An 18,844-nucleotide genomic window follows, 5' to 3' on the forward strand; every position below is an offset into this window, starting at 1 on the left:
AGTTATGAGGAGAGATGGAATATGTTATATTTTCCTTGGAGGAAGCAGAGATTGGAACCCGATGAGGAATACAAAATTATGGAAAAGCTTATTTATGGAAAATAGCAAGAAGTTTTTTTTTCCCCCCATAGAAGAAATATCTAAAACCAGAGGCCTTAGTTTTAAGGCAAGGGGTAGGAGGCTTTGAGGGGATCTGAGGATGTTTTCCCACCCAGAGGGTGGTTGGAATCTGGATCGCTGAGTCTGAGGGGATGGTGGAGGCACGGACTCTCAATAGTTTAGCATCCAGTTGAACACTTGAATTGCCAAGGCATAGAAGGCAATGAGCCAAGTGCTGGCAAAACAGGATTAGTATAGATCGATATCTGATAGTACAGACATGGTGGGCTGAAGAGCTTGTAACTATTACTCCAAGATAAAAAGAGTGTGATACTATTATGGGTTTGTTTGCTGAGCACCTCAACTATTTGCACTTAAATAGCAATGTTAACACTGTAAATGTCTCACAGGCCTTCAACAGGAACATTAGAAAACAAAATCTGACAACTGGTCAGATCAACATATTAGAGAACACATGACCCAAAACCTTGATCAAAGAAGAAGTGGTTGAGGCAGGTACAATACCAACGTTTAAAAGACAGTTGGACAGGTACATGGGTAGGAAAGGTATAGAGGGATATGAGCCAAACTCAGGCAAATGGGACTAGTTTAGATGGGCATCTTGGTTGGCATGGACATTGGGCCAAAGGGCTTATTTCCTTGCTGTATTACTCTACGACTCTAAAGAAGTCAGTTCTAAGAGGCATCTTTTCAAAAACAAACGGGTAGAGAGGGAGTGGCTCAGTGAACAAATTCAGGAGCTTGGGGAAGGTGGCTGACAGTGGAGGATTGATTTAAGCAAGGATGTAAAAGATGCCAGAATTGAAATAATTCAGAGGGCTCAGTGTTACAGAGTAGAAGGAATTTACAATGATGGGAATGGGCACAACCATGGAATAATATAAAAACTAAAAGAGAACTTTGAAGAAGCTATTGATTTAATGAAGATCAACACAAAGAGTAATGAAGAGCAAATGTCAATTAATGCAATTTAGTACACTGGCAAGAGAGCTGTGGGACAAGCTCAATTACAATAGGAAAGAAGGGGTTTGCTCAACAGAAGACGACTGTTGAATGCGGAGGCAATAATACCCATGTACCAAAAGGAAAATATAACATTCAGGGTATCAATGTTATAACAGGGCTGGGTGACTGTAATGGCCATTACAAGTTGACATTACGACAGACTTGATGCCAAAGTCCTGAAAACTAGACTTAGAGCAGTTGGTGACAACACCAACCACCACAAAATCCAACCTGATCTCATCATCACAAAATAACCTGTCAGTTACATTTATAATTGAAAAAATCACTAAGCTGTGGTTGTGGCAGTGAAGTCCTATCTCCATTACAAAGATTCATAAATCCCTACCTGCACAAGGCAAATAAATGGCAATTGCCATCTTTTCGCAGCTACCATCACGCAGGAGGCACAGAAGCCTGAAGTCCCACACCACCAGGTTCAAGAACAGCTACTTCCCTTCAACCACTTGATTCTTGAACCAACCAGCAAAACCCCAATCACTACAGTTTAGCAACACTATGACCACTCTGATCACTGGACTAAAATAGACTGATTTTTTGGTCTAATTGTTTCTTGTAAATATTGTGTATAGTTTATGTTTTACTTGTGAATGCAGCTTATATGATGCCATGTGCCTGTGATGCTGCTGCAAGTAAGTTTTCCATTGCACCTGTGCATACGTGTACTTGTGCACATGACAATAAACTCTTTGACATACCAGATGGTACATTCAAAGCACACTCAAGGAAATACATACCAGCAGAGAGTTAGTTTTCAAAAGTTTCTGATACAGATATGGGTGTAGACAAGAAAACAGATATTAGAATCAACCATTATATACAGTGGCATGCAAAAGTTTGGGCACCTCTTGTCAAAATTTCTGTTACTGTGAATAGCTAAGCAAGTAAAAGATGATCTGATTTCCAAAAGGCAAAAGTAAAGATGACACATTTCTTTAATATTTTAAGCAAGATTACTTTTTTATTTCTCTCTTCTACAGTTTCAAAATAACAAAAAAAGGAAAAGGGCCCGAAGCAAAAGTTTGGGCACCCTGCACGCTCAGTACTTAGTAACACCCCCTTTGGCAAGTATCAGCTTGTGAACACTTGCTATAGCCAGCTAAGAGTCTTTCAATTCTTGTTTGGGGGATTTTTGCCCATTCTTCCTTGCAAAAGGCTTCTAGTTCTGTGAGATTCGTGGGCTGTCTTGCATGCTCTGCTCTTTTGAGGTCTATCCACAGATTTCCGATGATGTTTAGGTCATGGGACTGTGAAGGCCATGGCAAAACCTTCAGCTTGTGCCTCTTGAGGTAGTCCATTGTGGATTTTGAGGTGTTTAGGATTATTATCCTGTTGTGGAAGCCATCCTCTTTTCACCGTCAGCTTTTTTTTAAAGACGGTGTGGTGTTTGCTTCCAGAGTTTGCTGGTATTTAATTGAATTCATTCTTCTCTCCACCAGTGAAATGTTCCCCGTGCCACTGGCTGCAACACAAGCCCAAAGCATGATCGATCCAACCCCGTGCTTAATAGTTGGAGAGGTGTTCTTTTCATGTAATTCTGCACCCTTTTTTCTCCAAACTTTCCTGCGTCCTCACCACAAAATTCAGCATCAGAAGTTTGCAAAGGAACATCTAAACAAGCCTGATGCATTTTGGAAACAAGTCCTGTGGACTGATGAAGTTAAAATAGAACTTTTTGACCACAATGAGCAAAGGTATGTTTGGAGAAAAAAAAAGACTGATTAATAAGATGAGAGCTCATGGAATTACAGGTAGGATAACAGAATGGTTGGAGCAAGCATTGGCTGGTTAGCAGAAAGCAAAGGGTAGGAATAAAAGGATCCTGTTCTGGTTGGCTACCGGTTACTAGTGGTGTTCCGCAGGGGTCGGTGTTGGGGCCGCTTCTTTTTACTTTGTACATTAATGATTTGAATGATGGAGTAAATGGTTTGGTGGCTAAGTTTGCAGATGACACCAAGATAGGTGGAGGAGTAGGGAGTATTGAGGAGACAGGAAGGTTGCAGACACACCTAGATAGTTTAGGGGAATGGGCAAGGAAATGGCAGATGAGATTCAATGTTGAGAAATGTGCAGTTGTACACTTTCGAAACAGAAATAAACGGGCAGATTATTATCTAGAGGAGGAGAAAATTCAAAGTACAGAAGTACAAAGGGACTTGGGGGTACTCGTGCAAGATACCCTGAAGGTTAACCACCAGGTCGGATCGGTGGTAAGGAGAGTGAATGCTATGTTGGCATTCATTTCGAGAGGTATGGTGTATAAAAGTAATGAAGTGTTGACGAGGCTCTACGGGGCACTGGTGAGGCCTCATTTGGAATACTGTGTACAGTTTTGGGCTCCACATCTTAGGAAGGATGTACTGATGTTGGACAGGGTTCAGAGGAGATTTACGAGGATGATTCCCGGAATGAAAGGGCTTACGTATGATGAGCGTTTGTCGGCTCTTGGACTGTACTCACTGGAGTACAGAAGAATGAGAGGGGACCTCATAGAAACATTTAAAATGTTGAAAGGACTGGACAGAGTAGATGTGGCCAAGCTGTTTCCCTTGGTGGGTGAGTCCAGGACCAGAGGGCACAATCTTAGAATTAGAAAGTACAGGTTTAAAACAGAGATGAGGAGAAATTTCTTTAGCCAGAGGGTAGTGAATTTATGGAATTCCTTGCCAGGTACAGCAGTGGAGGCCAGATCATTGGAGGCATTTAAGGAGGAGATAGATAGATATCTAATTAGTCAAGGTATCAAGGGGTATGGGGATAAGGCCGGAAATTGGGGTTAGAATAGTTTTTGTTTCCTCATGGAGCAGACTCTTTTCCCTCCCACCCACCATTTCTCTTTTTTCCCCCCCCACCCCTTTCTTTGGAGCAGACTCGATAGGCCGAATGGCCTACTTCTGCTCCCTTGTCTTGTGATCTTGAGGCATTTAGCATCAAATTCACACTTTACCAGTATGGTTGCTGCTTCATTCTTTAGCAACTGGCACAAAATGATGTATTGCAATCTTGTTACACTTGTAATTGCAAATAGCTGTCTTCAACTTGTGCATACTGCATGCTGTTATTTTGATCCTACTCAAGATCATTCAAAATGAACTATGCTTTAAAAAGCAAACTTTGAGTAATTCGATGGTCAAATCAAAATCGTGGAATTATCCATTAACAAGACAATGAAGATATTGCAATAAAAAAAATACGATCATCTCACAGACCCTGACTATTTGCATATTCAGCTATCATAAACAAGGCCAACATCTGATACAAATGCTGTTCAATTTCAGTTCAGACATGGGATGTTGGCATCACAGGTTGTGCCAGATCAAAAGGCCAATATTTATTCATCCTTAGTGGTGGACAACAAGTGGGAAGGGAGTATGAAGTAAGTGATAAGACAAACTGTAGAGGGACAGTGAGATCTTAGACTGCCTGTTCACAGAACCCTGAAAGGTACAGTATATATCGATGGACAAGCTGGTTAAGTAACAATAAGGGACACTTGTCTTTACTGAGAGTTCATACCAGAATTGTATAGGACATTGTCAGGCCATAGCTACAGTACTAAATACAGTTCCTGTCCCAATACAGGAAGGATGTGAAAGCAGAGATGATTTCTGAAATTGACACCAAGGCTGGAAAATTTTAGTAACGAAGGAGCGAATGGTTAGCAGGGCTGTTCTTGTCTGGAACAAAGGAAGGCAAGGGTAGATTTAATTGGGAGTAGATAATTACAAAAGCCCTAAGAAAGACTAGTTTAACTTTGCACAAGGACTTAATTAATTTAGCAGAAAGGTTGGTAATGTGGGTTGAGCTTAAGTAACGAGGAGAAAGATCAGAAGCAAATGGAGGAAAAATAATTCCAGTCAAAAGAATGTAGGGGTCTGTAGGTCACTCCCTTTAAGAATGCTAAAGTCTCCACGTTACTATCTGTAACCTTTTGGACCAGGAACTGGGATTAGGCTAGATCGCTGTTCTTTAACCGTCAAGGGGGACACTGAACCAAATGGCTTCCTTCTGAGCTGCATGGTTCTGAGATTTTAAATGGTCCCAGATGTTGGTGGTGAACTGTCTTCAACTGCTGCAGTCTGTGCAATGCGGGAATCCCTACAGTATTATTTGGTGGGGAATTAATAAAATTAACTCTGATAAAGGTGGAACATACTTCACAGTTGGAAATAAATGCAGCTTGGAGGAAAACAATGCAGATGATATTCCCACGTGTCTCCTGCCCTTGTTCTTCTAAGCAGTAGAAATGCCATGTTTGGGAAGTGATGTTCACGGCAATTAGAGTCAAGAGTCATACAGCACAGAAACTTGCCCTTCAGCCCAACTGGTCCATGCCAACCAAGATACCCATCTAAGCTAGACCCATTTACCGATGTTTGACCCATACCTCTCAAAACCTTTCCTATCCAAATACCTGTCCAAGTTTCTTTTAATTGTTAATGTACCTGCCTCAACCACTTTCTCTGGCAGCTCACTCCCTCTGGGTGAAAAGATTGCCCCTCAGGTCATATTAAATCTCTCCCTTCTCACCTCAAGCCTATGCCCTCTAGTTCTTGATTCCCCAATCCTTGGAAAAAGACTGTGCATTCACCCTATTTATACCTCTCATTATTTTATACGCTTCTATAAAATCCTCCTGCATTCCAATGAATAAATTCTCAAACGACTCAGTCTCGGCAACATCCTCATAAGTCTCCTCTGCACTCTTTCCAGCTTAATGGCAACTTTCTTTTAGCAGGTAACCAAAACTGAACACAGTAACACAGTTTAATGAATTGATCTATACAAATGGTATGCAAGACAAGTTTTTCCACTGTACCTCGATACAAGTGACAATAATAAACCAATACTCCAAATGCAGCTTCACTAATGTCTTATACGACTGCAACATATCATCCCAACTTCTGTACTCAATGCCCTGACAGATGAAAGCCAGTGTGCCCAAAGCCTTCTTCGCCACCCTGTCTACCTGTGGTACCACTTTCAGGGAACCAGGTACTTGTGCTCTTCGGACCCTCTGTTCTAACACTCCCCAGGGCCCCATCATTCACAGTAAAAGTCCTATCCTAAGTTGTCTTCCCAAAACGCAACACCTCTCATTTATTGGAATTAAACTCCATTTGCCATTCCATGGCCCACTTACCCAGCTGATCAAGATCCTGCTGTAATTCTTGAGAACCATCTTCACCATCCACAACGCCACCTATTTTAGTGTCATCTGCAAACTTAAACTACGCATTATACATTCTGATCCAAATCTTTTGACAAATAACAAATGGGCCTAACACTGACCCCTGATGCCCACCACTCGTCAGGGGCCTCCAGTGTGAAAAATAAGCATCACCCTTTGCTTCCTACCATCAAGCCAATTGTGTATCCAATTAGCTAGCTCTCCCTTGATTCCACGTGATCTAACTTTCCATAGGACCCACAATGTGGAATCTCAAATCCTTACTGAAGTCCATATAGAATACTCTCCCCACAAGTGGACAATATTCCATAGCAATCCTGCCATAGGCTTTGTAGCAAGGTTTTAGTGAATCACTCACTGAGGTATACCCAGCTTCTGTTTTGTTGTCATAAACAGTTTTTAAAAAAATTTGAACACTTCTGGTCAAATGTTAGTGGTTTTCCTTGTGGTATTGTTCCCTTAATAAAAGATACCCTGTAACTGATTTGCTCTCATACAAAACAATACAGTATTTATTACATATTAAGTAGAACAATGGTAACCGGAAAAAAATACAAGAGAACGAAATAGTCCTAGAACATAACCAGAGTCAGATCTGGATGCACACTTGAGAATAAGAGGCAATGTTATGTGCAGAATTGCCCCCTATGCTATAACAGTTCCATGATTATATGTCAATGGCTTGCTTGGAATGTGTTGACTCCAGCGGCTTATGACAATCAAGATGTTCTAAATGAAAATTCATATTGGATGAAGATCAATTTAAAGTCATTTGTTAGTATAAAATATAGACAAACTAAATAAATAGGTCACCTCAGGAATCTCTGGGGTATCAAGTTCCAAGAAAAATTAACACTGCCTCCTCTTGCACAGAAAATAAAAAGCAACGTTTAACTTCACAGGAGCTGTAATTGTCCAGTAATTATTCTGGGTCTGTGATGGCCAGCGTTAACGTCAGCAATGCAGCAAGCTACTTGGCTGCCAAAAGAAACTGTTGTTTGACTGGTGGACTTTAAGCATTTGGCACTCTGGTCAACTGGAAGAAATTTAAAGCCACTGTTGGTGACTTAGCTGCAGAGAATCAGCAGGAGTAAAATCAAAAAAGCCTTGTACTTTTGTGGGGTCCGTTTTAAATAACTACTCTGCAGAAGAAACATACACAGTTGAACAAATGATTTTGTTGGGTCTGTGCCAATTTGTTCCTTCTGAAAATCAGACACATACCAGTTAGAGCTTGTTACCCCACTCTGCAGAGATCAGAAATACATGTACGTCTCCATTTGGCATCAGAATGAGGAAAACAGGGCATAGTTGGGGAGGGACGAAACAATTAACAATCAGAAATGCAGAAATGCAATTGCTTAAGGCTTGATTTCAATTTAGAGATGATTCAGAAATGACAAGGAAGTTGGAAGATCAGAGAAATGAGCAGAGACCAGCTTGGAGACACTTAGCTGAATGTTTTACATTTGGATGATGACAGTTATAAGCTTCCTCCCAGGTTTTCGGTTTATTTGTAAAACAGGAACATAGTCTCATAGAAAAATAAAATTAAGCTCATTCAAAAAGCTTTTTTTAAAACCAAGTATTCTGGTAAATTCACAAAAATTAGTGGATTCAATATTCAGGAGGATAATCTTAAGTGACAGGACAATTGTTAAGGGACAGAGCAATGACAGGTGAAATTTAATGCTGCCACGTCTGAGCTACTGCATTTTAGGAGATCAAATAAAAATAGGTCATACACAATGAATGGTAAGGACCTAGGGAATATTGAGAGAAAGAGGAACCTTGGTTTAAAAGTCCAAGGATCCCTAAAGGTGGTCGCACAAATAGAGGTGGTCAAGGCAGCATACAAGGTACCTGCCTTCATCAAGTGGGGCATTGAATATAAGAGGAGGGAGGTTATAGTACAACTTTATAAAACATTGGTTAGGCTACAGTTGGAGTACTATGTGCAGTTCTGGTCACCACACTATTGGAAGGATGTGACTGCATTGGAGAGGATGCTGCCTAAGATCAAGCATTTCAATTATGACGACTAGAGAGGCTGGTTTTCTTTTATTTGGAGGAGAGGAGTCTGGTGGGGGGGGGGGGGGGGGGGGGGGGGGAGGTGGCGGTAGGGAACTTGAAAGCGATATGCAAAATTATGAGGGGCTTAGATATGGAACTTAAGAAACCTTTCCCTGTAGCTGAGTATATAAAAAGAGGGCATATGTTGAGGTAGTAAAAAGGTTTAGAAGGGATCTGAGAAGAATTTTTTGCACCCAGAATGTGTTTGTCATCTATAACAACTGTCTTCGTGGGTGGTGGAGGCAGGTACTCTCACGATATTTAAGATGTATCTGGATGAGTGCTTGAACAACCAAGGGCTAATTGCCAGAAAATCAGATTTGTATAGATGGGGACGGTGGGCCAAAGGACTTGTTTCCATGCTATATAACTCTAGTAAATGTAAAATAAGTTTTAGCTTTTGAGGGTTCATCTGCAAATACAATCTGGAAACAAGAGGTTTTACTTTGGCAAATGGTAGTATTGTTCAGGTTATAACTGCAAATTATGAATCTTTCTCATCTGTACTTATCATGAAGGTCATGGAAGCTAAGGAATTAAGGGAAATGAATAGCGATGTCTTGGAACATATCCACATTACAAAAGAAGTGGTGCTGGCAATCTTAAAGCACTTTAAATCTCCAGGCCCTGATCCTAGGACATGGTGTGAAGTTAAGGAAGAATTTGCAGGGGCCCTGGTAAAGATATTTGCATCATTTTTAGCCATGGGTGAGATACCAGAGGTCTGGAGGGTGGTAAATGTTGTGCTTTTACTTAAGGGCTGCAAGGACAAACCATAGGACTACAGGCCAAATGAGCCTAACCTCAGTGGTATGAAAGTTACTAGAAGGCATTCTGAGAGACAGGATCTACCAGCATATGGAAAGGCAAGGACAAATTTGGGATAGTCAGCATGGCTTTGTGTATGAGAAAATCCGGTTTCACAAATGCGTTTAGCTTTTTTGATGAGGTTACAAAGAGAATTGACAAGGTCAGCATGAGGAGTGTTGTCTATATGGACTTTAGCACGGCTTTTGACCAAGTCCCACATGGTGGGCTGGTCCAGAAGATTGGATTGCATGGGATCCAGGGAGAGTTAACCAGTTGAATACTAAATTGGCTTGGTAGTATGAGTCAGGGGATGGTAATGGAAGGTTGGATTGGAGGAGGCCTACGACCAGTGGTGTACCACAGAGATTGGTGCTGGTGCTGTGGTTTGTCATCTATATTAACGATTTGGATGAAAGTGTAGGTGACATGGCAAGTTTATGGATGACACCAACATTGATGGTATAGTGGACTATGAAGAAGGTTACCTGAGATTACAACAGGATCTAGATCCACTGGGGAAGTGGGCCAAAGAATGGCAGATGGAATTTAACTTGGACAATTGTGAGGTGTTGCACTTTGGTAACTTAAACCAGTACAGGAATTAAAACAGTAAATGGTAGGGCCCTGGACAGTGTTGTAGAACAGAAAGACTTAGGGCGACAGGTACATAGTTCCCTGAAAGTGGAGAGGTGGATAGGCAGGGTGGTGAATAAAGCGTTTGGCATGTTTGCCTTCATCCGTCAGGGCATTGAGAACAGTAGGTGGGATGTGATGTTACAACCATACAAGTCGTTGACGAGAACACACTTGGAGTATTGTGTGCAGTTCCGGTCACCTAGCTACAGGAAGAACGTCATTAAGCTGGACAAGGTGCAGAAAAGATTCACGAGGACGTTACAGGGACTGGAAGGCTGAATAAGCTGGGACTTTTTCCTTCCCTGCAGCAGAGAAGGCTGAGGAGCTTCCTTATAGAATTATACAAAATCATGAGGTGAATGGTCTGTCTTTTTCCAAGGTAGGGGAGTCTAAAACTAGAGGGCATAGGTGAGGGGAAAGATTTAAAAGGGATCTGAGAGGAAACTTTTCCCATAGAGGGTGATGGCTATATGGAAAGAGCTACCAGAGGAAGCTATAGAGGCGGATACAATTACAACGTTTAAAAGACATTTGGACAGGTACATGTATAGGAAAGCTTTAGTGGGACTAGCTCAGAGAGACAACTTAGTCAGCATAGATGAGTTGGGCCAAAAAGCCTGTTTCCATGTTGTAAACTATGACTCTATTATGTTTTTCTATCAAAAACAATTTGAAAAAAAAATGCACTCTTTCATCCTTCCCAAGCAGATTTAAATCAGTTAACTGGTAGAAATGTTTCAATGAAATCTGAGTGCGTGCTGTGAACGATTGCTAGACCACAAATCATAAATGTCAGATGTAACCATCCAGCTTTGATAACCTCCATGGAAGTTTATGGAGCTCTTTTTGAGAGGGAGGAGGAGGATAGCTGTCTTTGGCCAAGGAGGCAGCAAGATTGGTAATTTGATATTGATAAAAACAAGTACAGTTATGAATTTTGAACACTAAAATTGTGAAACAATTTGTGCAACTTAAAGAACTTTCCTATTGTAAAATAATATGGGCTATGAATTGGTTTGCGAAAAAAAAATGGATAGTGGAGAAATCCTATCATAGATGGAATAGATTAAGTAGCAGCAGAATTAGATAAGGTTATACAAATTACATTTTTCATGATATGATAACAAAAGGTAATGCCTGAAGTAACTCCCAGTCTAATCCCATGTCCTTTAATTTAAAGTTATTTAAAGTTATTGCACAGTTGGTTTTAGACCACAAACAATGCATAAGAAACTAAGCTAGCCATAATTTTTAATATATGGGAAATAAAGTGTTGGGACCATTTAAGCAGTGTAAACTCAGTGGCTCAATTGCACATTGCAAGCTCCCACTGTAAGCAATGAAAAACACAATCAGCATTTAGTACCGACAGGGATAGATTTTAGTCAGGATACAAGGGTAAATTCTACTGCTTTTCTTTGAAATAGTGCCATTGAATCTCTGATTTCTTTTTATTCATTTATGGAATGTGGGTATTACTGGAAAGAAAATCATTTATTGCCCACACCCGAGTCAACTTGAGAGAGCAGAAAGGATCGCAACATGATATGGCTCAATTAAATTCCACCACATTTTATACTGGAAAATCACTTTTCAAGTCAGTGCTATTAACAACTTGACAAATGCATCAAATGTACTAGGTTTCAAGAAAGAAATGTTAACATTTTGTGTGTTTGTTTCTTACAGATGGTTTTCAAACAACAATTGGTTCTCAGCATACCATCCAACAAATGTAATGATAACAAAATGATACCTACACAGAAAACTGGAGTCAAATATTCCAATGAAAACACCCACCCACACAACCTCCTCTTTATACAGAATAATTTGAGATGCTTGACATATAAACATCATTGGAAACTGAACATTTTGTGCAGACAAATCGTCACAACAGTAAAAGTCCACTTTTAGAAACTGGTAAAAAGATACTCATTTACTTCAGATAAAATGTCAATAACCCTAAGCATTGACACAAATTTTGAATGCAGTACAAAAGTCAGTACATTTAAGGATAGCTAATACTCTGCATTGTTCAAGCCCTTGGAAACTGAAATCTAATGGACCAGATTGCCCTTTCACAAAGAATTTATTTTTTCCCTGTGAATTCTAACAGAAAACAGATGTTACTAACAAAGCAGCATTCAGGTGATAACCTTACTATGCAAGTAATTTGGTACACAACCAGCAAGACAAACAGTACTTGTTTACGTAAGTCTTTTCTCTCTTAATAAATTTGAGATGTCATAAGAAAAACATTCCAAAACATACACCATTATGTTCCATCACTAGAATTTTCTAGAAAAATATTCTTGCTGTCTTAGCTACATTCACAATTTAGTTTTCTCAGTCAATGGCTATTAACATCAACCTAATCTTGCTTTGCTGTGATTACACATTGTTATTAGAATCCATGTCCTCTCAATCAACAGGAACACTGGAGGACATTTCAACTTGCAGCAGCCTTCTGCTGGGAAACTTCACTGGCAACTTAATTTACAGCATACATAAAGATTCCACATCATTTCTAACTTCATCAAGACAACAGTCAGGCAGCAAGGGGATGCCAACATAAAGCAAAATTGAAACGGGATGAGTAAACCCATCTTGTGGGTTCTGAAGACACACGAGAAGGGAAACTAAATAATTGTCCCAAATTATTAGGCTTTCACCCCAGGGCTTTGCAACTTAGGGTAGAATTAAAATTACAGTCTATTCATAATGATGACAAAGAATCCCAACTGCAAATTTTTTTTAAATGAGTTGCAAACCTACATGATCACTAAAAATTGTGGGGGGGGGGGGGGGGGGGGGGGGGGTAGCGGTGGAACGGGATACTGGTGGTGGATATTGGGAGAAACCATCAGATAGATTTTAAATGTTTGCCCATCACATTTCCACTAAAGTGAACAGCAACAAAGTCCACTGATATTTAGCAAAGATATGTTCACTTCATAGTATTCAATGATGCACTTATCTAACATTCCATCAACACTCAAAGTAGTGTGGCAAGATTAGATTCGTCCTCTGTTGAAAATTTAAAAACTTTGTTGAACCTTATGACATTAAATTTCATGTTTATAGGGGGAAAATTAATCAATGATATTAATGCTGACATTTACAAAATGTAGAATCCCATCAGCAGATGGCTTCACAAATAGGAAAACTCCACTGGAGTAATATTATCGGGATGATCTGATGCTATACTCCATTTACAAGCTGAACAACCTCTTCCTGCTGACAGCTGCATAACCAAGAACCATTACAGAAAGACTGCAGTACAAAAGCCATAAACAATTGTACATACATTTTAACTAGATACTGTAGTTCAGCAGTGGCATCTATGGATCGTTAAAGAGGACATGTAATCCCAAAGACAAAGTTTGCAATAGTAAAATGGAGCAATTTACTTAGATAAGAATATTTGAGGTCTTAAAATCTGATTTGTAATATGAAGATGCTTGCATATTAGACAGAGGGTAATTGATGAAGCTCTTCCTTGGACCCATCACCCCACACCTAATCTAAGAATGTGGTATTTCACAAACAGTATCGAAAGGCAATATTAACAAAAATTTTAATCAAGCTGGCCAGAAGCATAGAGAATAATTCTTACCGATTAGAAGCTTGTGATTAGTTTCTACATCCTTTTTTTTAGGTTTATGATATTTAGTGGACTGCTCCCATGCTCAAAAGGACCTATTCCTGTCATCTCCACCCAAAACATTTTCCTTTAATGGCTATCCCTGAATAATGCTGTGCCTCATTGACTTAGGAGCGTACATTCTTAGACGGAGGTCAGATGGCTGTGGACTTGAGTACCATAACAATATTCAACATAATAATTAAAGCCAGCATTGCAATGCAGCATCAGAGAACTCTGCACTACCCAAAGCAATTATGCAATGGAATATCCTACAAATCTCCTGCCCACTAGTTCCTATGGTTATGTGGCTAGGTGATGGGACTATTAAGTGATCAAAAAAAAAGCACTTTTTAAATGTTTAAAAACTGGTCCAAAGCAATTCAGAAAAAAGCATACATACAAAAATGGATTCTATGCTGTAGAAGGAGATATTGAGGGAACTTTAAGCAGGGTCCAAGAGCACGTTTTCAAAAAGTGCAACTGAGGATGAGTTTATAAGAAAAAATCCCTAGTATGGGGAATCATGGAACAAAGACATACAGAGAAAAAAACAAGGCCAAAGCCAAAGGAACATGGAGATCTGGGAGGGGGAAGTATGTGGGGAGAAAAACATTTTCGGGCTCAAGGTTTAAATATCTGCGCTAAAATCGCTAAAAGGGCAAGAGCCAGAGCTTGGGCAGGAAAACCATGGAATGGCTGATTTAGGAGGTCGCAAGTATGTGCTCGAAGATTTCTGCAGCAAACAACCTGAGACGGGTAGATGTTACAGATTAAATCAGTAGTTCTTTGTTAAGAGCATGATATAAAAGCTTAGCTTAGGTCTGCAAGGTAATGGACAAGAATTAGTGGTATGTTACTGAGTTTGTAGTGGAGTCCAAGTTTTAAAGGCCCTAATGATTAAATGGATGAAAATGCAGCTCATCCAAATCTGGATCAAAGCGACTTCAAGCCTTGTGTCATAAGGGAACACGTAGAGCTTAGACAGATATAGAAAATTTCACCAAAATAAAGCATGTGGATGGAGAAGAGGAGGGTGCTGATGTTTGGTACCCAGGAGATCCTCAGGTAATGGTGAGTTAAGGATTGACAGATGTGATCTAACTATGATCAGAATATTTTCTAATCAGGACCATGATAAGAAATGTCTTCACTCAAAGGATGGCAAATCTTAGGAATTCTCTCTCCAAGACAATAATGGAAGCTCAATCACTGAATATATTCAAGACAGAAATCGATTGACTTTGATATTAACAAGCATTTCTGCAGCATTAGGGTCGCACAGTAACACAGCTTGGATAGCCACTGCCTCAGTGCCCAAGTACAAACTGGAGGGAGTTGATGAGAATGTGGGGAGAATAAAATACGGAGTCACGCAGCACGAGCATGAGTGGGTGGTTGATGGTCAGCATGGACTCCGTGCGCCATAGGGCCCGTTTCCGTGCCATATCCATCAATGACATTTTAAAATCAAGCGATATGGAGTTCAGTGTAAGAAAATAAAGACAAGATAAAATAACATCTCTGATCTTGCTGAATAAAGGAGCAGGCTCAGCCTGTTATATTTTATGTCAGGAGTGAGTAAGACTGGAATCCCATGAAGCAAACAACAGAGGAAAAGGCATTTAGTGTTGTGATCAATTATCTCAAAAGCAGCAGAGTTAAAAAACCCATTGCACCAGTTAGAGAAGGATGTTACCATGCAGTTCTCTTGGAGTCCTGGCAAATAAGAGAGCATGAACCAGATCTCAGGTGATATGGCACATATCTGAAAAAGGGTAGGAAAAAGGTAGGAAGTATGTGTCTCTGGCATGTGTGCTATGCTCAAACTGGCACTGGAACAATGGAGACTGCTGGTAGTAAAGACACTTTGAAGGAATCCAGACCTTGGTGCCAATGTGCACAGGAGTGAACAAGGGTGAAAACAGCAAAGCAAAGAAACGCAATTGCTACGACCAGAGATAGGTGATTCTGGAACCTGCATTATGAATCCTGCATGGTGCCAGGGCAGAGGACATCATGGGTGTTTCTGTAACTGAAGATTACTGGGGATCCAGAAGCCAGAGCACTTTGCTTTTTGTAATATATATTAATAATTTAAAACAAAATGTAGGGGCTATGAAGAAACAAAAGTTTGCAGATGATACAAAAGTAGGCTATGTGGTCAACAGAGATGAAAAAAGCTTTAAACTGCTGGAAGATATTGACGGTATGTCAGTTGGGCTGAAAAGCAGCAAGTGGAATTTAATCCAAAGAAACACAGATAATATATATATGGGATGAGCAATAGGGCAAGGGAATATACTGCCATTTATTGCATATTAGTGGTGTGGAGAAAGAAAGGAACCTTGGAGTATATTCCTACATATTGTAAAAAGATATTTTAAAAAAAAGCTGGTGGAACTCAGGGGCCAGGCAGCATCCGGTGGTACTCTTCCACCGGGTAGAAGATACAGGAGCCTGAGGGCATGTACCACCAGGCTTATGGACAGCTTCTACCTCATAAGACTTTTGAACAGTTCCCTTATGCAATGAGATGGACTATGACCTCACGATCTACCTTGTTGTGACCTTGCACCTTATTGCACTGCACTTTCTCTGTAGCTGTGACACTTTACTCTGTACTGTTATTGTTTTTAGCTGTACTACATCAATGCACTCTGTACTGACTCAATGTAACTGCACTGTGTAATGAATTGACCTGTACGATCGGTATGCAAGACAAGTTTTTCACTGTACCTCAGTACAAGTGACAATAATAAACCAATACCGTGGACAAAACCAGGCGGTCCATGTTTGGGTCAGGACCCTTCTTCAGGACTGAAGATAGGAATAAGGGGAAGCCGAACATATAGGAGGGAAAACAGAGCAGTGATAGGTGGTGGGGTGGGCACAAAGTGGTGATAGGTAGATGCAGGTAAGAGATAGTGATAGGCAGGTGCGGGGCAGGAGGGGAGAACAGATCCACTGAGGGGGATGTATCACAGGTATGGAGGCAGGTGCCTCATGGGGGGAGGCAAGGAGAGGGAAGAAAAAAAATAGGGGAGGACAAAAAAAAGAGATAGGCTAGGAAAAGGAATAAAAGAAGAGGCATGGCAGGAGGGTTGGTTTACTTAAAGTGGGAGAATTCGATAGTTATGCTGTTGCGCTCTAAGGTCCCAAGACAGAAAATGAGGTGCTGTTCCTCCAGTTTGTGTTTGGACTTCTCCTGGCAGTGGAGGAGGCCCAGGACTGACTTATCAGTGATGGAGCGGGAGGGGGAATGGAAGTGACTGGCAACAGAGAGATGCAGATTGCAGTTATGGATGGAGCGCAGGTGTGCTATGAAACGGTCACCTCGTCTGCCAATGTAGAGGCGGCCACACTTAGAGCACCAAATGCAGCAGATGATATTAGGGGAGGTGCAGGTAAAACTCTGCCTCACCTGAAAGAACTGTTTGGGTCTCTGGATGGAGGTGATGTAGGGGCAGGTATTACACTTACGGTGGGGGCAGTGGAAAGTCCCTGGGGTGGGGAGGGAGGAGTGAACTAGGGAGTCGTGGAGAGAGCAGTCCCTGCGAAAGGTAGAAAGGGGTGGGGAGGGGAAGATATGCTTGGTGGTGGGGTCCCATTGGAGATGGCAAAAGTGGCGGAGAATATGTCGGATACATAAGCTGGTGCGATGAAATGTGAGGACAAGGGGGACTCTATCCCTATTGGGTCTGGGAGGGGTGGGGTGAGAGCAGAGTTGCGGGAAATGGCAGAGATGTGGGTGCGAGCTTTCTCGACCAAAGTATGGGCGAAGCCACGGTTAATGAAGAAGTTGGACATCTCAGGTCCTGGAGGGGAAAGCCTCATCATCGAAGCAGATGCGGCGGAGGCAGAGAAATTGAGAGAAAGGGATAGCGTCCTGCTTCAGTCCTGAAGGGTCCTGACCCAAAACGTTGACCGCCTGCTTTTTTCCCATGGATGCTGCCTGGCCTGCTGAGTTCGTCCAGCATATTGTTGTTTTTTTTCCATCCAGATTCCAGGATCTGCAATCCTTTGTTTCTCACTGTAAAAAGGTATACTGATAGCTCAACAGAGTGGTTAAAAATCAAAGGGATTTCTTTTATTAATATAATAGAATATAAACAACAGCGAGATTATGCTAGCACTGTACACTAGTTTGATGCCACCTGGAGCACGGCAGACATTTCTAGTCACCACATTACAGGAAAGGTGTGATTATTATCGAAGGGCCGAATAGCCAAATTCTGCTCTTATGTCTTATGATGAAAACGATGCAGTTGATATTTCAGGTTAATGAACCTTTATCGCAACTGGAAAAAATTGAAACAGAAGGGAAGTACGTGATAGGTGGAGACCAGGAGAGACCATCTCCTATTTGAGGCAGAGACGAGACAAAATTTATACTCAGAGGGATGCAAATCTTTGGAATTTCTTCTTCAAAGGAGTCGTGGAAACTGAATATTGAATAAGTGAACGGTGAAAGGTTACTACAGATAGGCAGGAATGCAAAGTTAAATTTGCAATTGGATCACCATGCTCTTACCAAATGTCAGGACATGCTGGAAGGGCCTAGTCTACTCCTGCTCCTAATTCATATATTTTTATAACTTTATGCAGCAAATCATAATGGCCCAGACTTATTGATTTGTTTTTACTTCCAGTGCCCTCGTAAGCATTTCAAAAGAAAATTGGATTCTCACACAGGAGAAGTAAATTTGCAGGGCTACAGTGAAACTTGACCGAGTGGATTGTTCCACGATAAGCCAGCAGGATGTCAGTGGGTCAAGAGACCTTCTTCAAATTGTCAAAGAGTTCATCTATTTCTACCTCCCCAACTTTCCTCACCTCCTCTGGATCCAGCTAAACTACTCTGAAATCCTCATCAGCACCCATATTATCTCTAGATTTCAATTCATACATGGTCTGTAAACCTGGAATATACTCAAAATTCTGTAGCCACCTTGCACCAATTTTTTTTCCCCTCACCCATTGTCTATTTCTCTAGATTTAAGTTAGTTGTCAGTTAAGTAATACCCCTCAAGATTCTCATCATTGCTTTTAACTTCTTCTGTTGCTCTGCATTCCTCTCCTAACCTGCAACTTGGAGAATTCTTCACTCATCCAATCTTGATTTTTGTCAAATCAAATAGCCACTGGCAGCACTGGCTTTAGCTCTGGAGATCTCCACTTATTAAAACTTTCCTTTTAGGACAGCCTTTAAAATTTAGCTCTTTGACCAAGCTTTGCCTTTGTGTTTTCCAATGCAAATCAGCATCAAAATTTGCTCAATACCATGGATGGTTTGCAGCGTTTAGAGTAGAGTATATAATTATAAATTGTGGCATTCAATCTGTGCTACC

At 40.9% G+C, this 18,844-nt stretch overlaps 1 protein-coding gene across 12 annotated transcripts in view; it reads right to left on the reverse strand.

The window, feature by feature from the left end:
• ctbp1 (C-terminal binding protein 1) overlaps nucleotides 1-18,844 on the reverse strand; it is a 266,572-nt gene that overhangs the window by 108,523 nt on the left and 139,205 nt on the right. The gene's annotated exons all lie outside the window — the stretch shown is intronic.

Source organism: Pristis pectinata, chromosome 2 (assembly GCF_009764475.1).
Source record: "Pristis pectinata isolate sPriPec2 chromosome 2, sPriPec2.1.pri, whole genome shotgun sequence".
In the NCBI taxonomy this organism is placed as follows: domain Eukaryota; kingdom Metazoa; phylum Chordata; class Chondrichthyes; order Rhinopristiformes; family Pristidae; genus Pristis; species Pristis pectinata.